The sequence below is a fragment of the Pongo abelii genome, chromosome X (assembly GCF_028885655.2).
Source record: "Pongo abelii isolate AG06213 chromosome X, NHGRI_mPonAbe1-v2.0_pri, whole genome shotgun sequence".
In the NCBI taxonomy this organism is placed as follows: Eukaryota; Metazoa; Chordata; class Mammalia; order Primates; family Hominidae; genus Pongo; species Pongo abelii.
In genome coordinates, this window is record NC_072008.2 from 157,361,083 (window position 1) to 157,366,863 (window position 5,781).

The 5,781-nt window shown below is 46.6% G+C and overlaps 1 pseudogene; it reads left to right on the forward strand.

The window, feature by feature from the left end:
- Positions 1 to 866: 866 nt before the first annotated feature.
- On the forward strand, positions 867 to 980 carry LOC112131239 (small nucleolar RNA U3; annotated as a pseudogene).
- The last annotated feature ends 4,801 nt before the right edge of the window (positions 981 to 5,781 follow it).

Here is a 5,781-nt window from a genome sequence, read left to right on the forward strand (position 1 = left end):
TTATCCTACCAGATACCTCTCCCTTTGTAAAATAACTTATCTTGGTCCTGGTTTGTCTCTCAGTCTCTTGTAAGTTAGGTTAATGTGAGTTAGAGAGGGCTGATTTGCCTGCCAGACTGAAGACCTGCTGGGAACTTAGTGAGCCTGTCAGTCAGGTACTGCTATCCTGCTGAATTGCAATTGAACATGCAGTTGATTTACATATACATACAGGAAATTGTACACTTAAAAACTATGATCTGGGAGCACCTCCCCAACTTAGTTTGGAAGTGTATTTCCCAGGAGAAAAAAAAATTATGATTAAAAAAAATTTTTTCAAAGCCATTTTCTGTGCTCCCCGCCCCCGCACTTCGTATATACTCGCCACTGCCAATGCACATGGGTTCGGGGACCCACTCTTGCCCAAGCCTGCCTCATCTACACACCACTCCCTTGTTCCCACCCTCTTGCTACACCTAGTTCCTCCCTGAACTTCTCATACCCTGAAAACTGCCACCAATTGGAAAACCATTTGGCCTGACAAGATTCTCTCCTAAAAGTGTCCACCTTTCCCCAGCCGTGGCCAGTGTGGTGTGGATAAACAGCCACAGGGTGGCCTGGGAGAACAGGAGAGGCACACATATAGGGCTGGGTGGGTTTACACCAATCTCAGGTAAATAGGATTATGTGGGCCAGCTAGGTATCCATGGGTCATGGGTTTACATACAGGAAATTGGACACTTAAAAACCATGATCTGGGAGCACCTCCCCAACTTAGTTTGGAAGTGTATTTCCCAGGAGAAAAAAAATATTTTTATTAAAAAAAATTTTTTCAAAGCCATTATCCGTGCTCCCCGCCCCCACACATCGTATATACTTTGGGGACAAAGACTATACTTTCAGGAATTGTTTCTGTAGTACATTACTACAGAATGTTCTCTGAATGTGTAGAGCACAGAAAAATACAAAATAATAATAAATTCCAAATCAGCTATCTGAGTCCCTGGGTGGCCTCCCTCACCCATGATCAAAATCAGCTGTGGAAGGGCCTTGCCACCACCCCCACCGCTGCTGAAGATGCCCATCAGGAGAGCATTACCGTCCATGCTGACAGCACCCCTTCCTGAATACCCACCCCGCCACTGATCCTTAGGGACCAGAGCCGAGAGGGAGTACGCATGGGAATGAGGGCAGGGACAAAGGCTTTGCCCCAACTCAAGGTCACTCTCTGTGCCCTGGGACCCAAAGCAGCTCCGCTGGTGCTCAGGGCTTCCTCTACCCTCCCACAGCCTTGGACCTTAATCCCTCTAACCAAACCTGTTGGAGGGCCCTGGCTGGGTACAAAGGGACAGCACACCCTCCCTTCCCACCTCACTCCCCACCGTGCAGGGCAATTAAGAGACAAAGACTCACTTGCATCTCAATGGGCCTGCAAACAGCCCTGGCTGGCTGGGGGGAGGGGCGCACCGGGCTCTACAGCAATTTTCCCAAATGCCTGACTTCACAGTCAAGTTTCACCAGTCCCAGGAGAAATACAAAAAAATGAGGTTGTCGTGGCAAGTTTCCCCCCATAAAGCTAGAGTATTGACCTTTATCTTGAAATCGTGAACTTGTTTCGGTATACAAAAGTCCTTTTATTTTATGAAAAGATGGTAGTGTTTTGTTTAATATGCTTACTTTGCAAAATAAGAAGTTGGCAACCCTACCCGTCCCCAAACTGAAAAAAGAAAAAAAAAAGAAAAGGAATCTACTCATTGGTGAAGTTCACAAGTCTGGGAACCACTGGCTATCCCAACAATATTCAGCCCACCCAGGCCCAGATACATAGGAATTTTTGGAACACACCCCATATGTAAACAGAAGCCCTGAAAATGCATTCTAAAACAATGTTTCCTCTGATATTTTTTGAGTTGTAAGCACATTATCCATTAGTCTCCTCCGCCTCTCCACAGCCTTCTTATTCTCTCCTCTCTTGGATTTTACAGTATGGCAAGGACAGGCAGGGCTTTGAATGCCATGCTAATGAGCAGAGATTTGGGTCTGAAAACAGAGGAGGAGCCACTGAAGGCTTTTAAGCATGAAACAGCAGCGACAGGGAACTGGTCTACAGGAGTGCTACTGGCATCATGTAGGGAGAGAGGCGGGGGACTGTGGGGCTGGAGAGAGGAGTTTGGATTCCTGGTGTGGACGTGGTGGAGGTAGCAATTGCCATAGAAAAGAGGGGCTGGGTGTGTAGGCCTGGCCCAATTCTCAGGGCTGGGAAGAAAAGGAAGTCCGAGGGTGGAGACAGATGATAGGCAATTATTACTCTGTGTGATGTAGGTGGTTAAAGAGTTGAGCACACAGTGTGATGGGAACACGGAGGTGCAGCCCCTCTCCCAGTGCATGGTCAGCGTAGAGCTGACTCAAAGAAGTAATGGTTTGGCCTGCAGACGGCAGGGTGTTCTGAGAGAACCACTGAAATGAGAGGAAGTGCAACACGTAGAATCGAATTGGCTGGAACCAGGTCACACAGGACTTGCAGACCGGGTGAAGATTGGACTGTACTCAAAGGCAACCATGAACCCCCAGGAGTGATAAGTGGGGATGGGGTGGTGCTGCCGGGTGATAAGATCAGATTGACATTCCATGATTTCATTTATCCGTGGAGTCTCAGGACTCTTGTACAGAACCCAGAAAATGCTGCTCTAGGTGACAGCAGCCATTAGAGTGAAAAGCTGGGGAGAGTGGAGAAGAGACAGGGGTGGGGGAGGAGAGGGAGGAGGCAGTGCAGAAGTCCCGGGAATGCTTTGGCTTGGCTCAGGAGGAAGGGCGAGGTGGCATGGAGACTCTCCTGCTCTGCCTGCTTGTCCCAGAAACAGCCCAGTGTGGTGGGTCAGGAGCAGCGGCTTCACAGACAGCAGGGTCATCTTCCATTGCCGTGTTTCTGCAGAGCAGCACCCCCCTACCACCACCACCACCACCAATCACTCCTGTCTTACATGCAGCAGAGTTGCTCACTCCCAAAGGGGACCCTCTGTAATGTAATGCAACAAATTTCAATGAGATAGGACTCATCTCATCTTTTTTGATTCCTGTTAGGATTCCCATTGGTGGTTTGAGGAATTTTCTTAACACACCAACGACCACACGATAGTGATGATATTGGCAATTACGGCCATGGTGACTGTGATCCCAAAAGAAAAGAAGACGATGCCGAAGGCCGGTGGGTCACGACTTCGTTTCAAGGCTCATTATCATGGGAAGGTGTCCTCTTCCTTGGAAATCTAAATGCAGAACACCCAGCCATCTTCAGGAAGCCTGTGCGTGCCAAGTCAGGCAGGGCAAAACCTTATACCTGCATGTTTTCCTAATGTGAGAGACTGCTCTGTAAATTTCTTTCTAGTGCTCAGTCGAGTTAATATGGAATTTGCATAAGCATTTGGCAAGAAATAACGTATGTCTCTGGAATATTTCCGAGGCAGTATTTTCCCCTCCAAACCCTGACCTCTGTAGGAACAGGACTTAACATTTGCCTCCCAAATGCAGAGTAGGGCTGTATTTAACTTACCCAGTGAAGTCTCCCCTAAGCACTCAGGGGACTCAAACCACAGAAACCAACATTTGGTCTGTTTGAATTAAGTCTTTTCCTATAATTGAAGCAGCCCAAGAAACCTCCCAGAAAATGTTTCAGAACGCAAATGTGGAATGGGGCATCCAATTAACAGCAATAACATTTTGTTCAAAAATAACTTTTGCAGACATATTGCGATGTCCAAAACAGAACTGCCCATTGCCGGCCCCCAAACCGCTCTGCTCCTCCCACAAGTGTTCTCCTATCTTAGTAAATGGCACCACCAATCTCCCAGTTGCTAAGGCCCCAAACCTGGGAGGCAGAATTGCCCCCCTCCTCTGGTCTCACCCACTCCATTACCAAATCCTGAGAACTCTGTCTCCTAAAGTCTTGAATGTGTATACTCATCCCTGCCCTGAATAACTGCACAACAGCCTCCTCCAGCCCATTTTTTTACCCAGCAACCACAGGAAGCTTCTTAAAAAGTAAATCAGATCATGTTGTTCCCTTGCTTAAAACCCTCCAGTGTCATGTCCCAGGCCTTCCATCTCACTCACAGTAAATCCAAATTTCTGTTCATGGTCTACACAGCCCCACATGATCTGATCAGGCCCCTGCCTCCCTATTTAATTCCTCAACTCATTCCAGCTTCCCTTCTACACTGCCTCCCGCCCCCCAACCGTCACCTCCCTGACCCCACCATTCCACCTGTCTGGAATAACTTCCCTTCCTTCCTTCACCTGGCCGGCCCCATTTTATTCCTCATGCCATAAAAGAACATACGGTTCCCAGCCTAGGAAAGACTCAGGACCCATCCCTTCTACCCTCACAGACCCTATGCTGAGTCCACCTTAACACTGAGCTTTGAATCCAGACGTGAGTTCAACTTGCTTTGCAATTTGCTGTCTCCTCACACTGGTCCTGTTTCTCAACCCTAGCAGCATGACAGAATCTTTGAGGAAGGTTTTTTTTTTTTCATTTAAATTGAGGTAAAATTCATATAACATAAAATTAACCCTTTAAATGTGTACAATTTAGTGGCATTTACTACATTTGCAATATTGTGCAACTATCACCTCCATCTAGTTCTGGAACATTCCCATCACCCCAAAAGGAAATCCCAGACGCATTAAGCAGTCACTCCCCATTAGCCCTCCCCTAGCCCCGGGCAACCACTAATCTTTCTGTCTTTATGGATTTTGCCTATTGTGGACATTTTGTATAAATGGAACCATACACTATGTGGCCTTTTGTGTCTGGCTTCTTTCGCTGAGCGTAACGTTTTTGAGGCTCGTTCATGTTCTACCGTGTATCAGAATTTCATGTCTTTTATGGCTGAATACTATTCAATTGTATAACAATACCACATTTTGTTGATCCATTCATCAATAGACAGATATTTGGGTTGTTTCCAATTTGGGGCTATTGTGAGTAATGCTGCTGTGAACATGGATGTACATACAAGCTTTTTGGTGGACATGTGTTTTTATTTCTCTTGGGTATACACATGAATTGCTGGGTATCAGGCAAGCTTTGAAAACTGCGTTTGCCAGGGCTCTACTCTCCAAGTTTTCAATGTACTTGGCCTGGGGTAGGATAAGGCATTCCTATCCATCTAAAAGCTGAGACTGTGGCTGGGCAAACTAAGGCCAGTGGGCCAAGTCCCACCCACTGCCTGTTTTCATGTGACCCCTAAACAAAGAATGGTTGAGAAAAATAAAAACGATGAATATTTTGTGACACATGAAAATGATGTGATATTTACTTTTTAGTATTTAAGTTGAGAGGCCAAAGTGGGAGGATCACTTGAGCCCAAGAATTCCACACCAGCCTAGGCAACATAGCAAGATCTCATCTCTACAAAAAATAAAAAGTTAGCCAGGCATGGTGGCGTGCACCTGTAGTCCCAGCTACTTGGGAGGCTGAGGCAGGAGAATGACTTGAGCCCCGGAGGTCAAGACTGCAGTGAGCCATGATCACGCCACTACACTCCAGGCTGGACAGCAGAGTGAGACCCTGTATCCAAAAAACAAAACAAAACAAAACAAAACAAAACAAAAAAGTTTCAGTATCCATAGAGTGTTATTGGCACACAGTCACACCCACTCGTTTACATACTGTCTATAACTGCTTGTGTGCTACCAGGTCAGAGTCGAAGAGAGGCAACAGATTGTATGGCCCTCAAAGCTGAATATTGACTATCTGGTCCTTTACAGAAAAAGTTTGCTGGCCCCTACCTTTGTCCACTC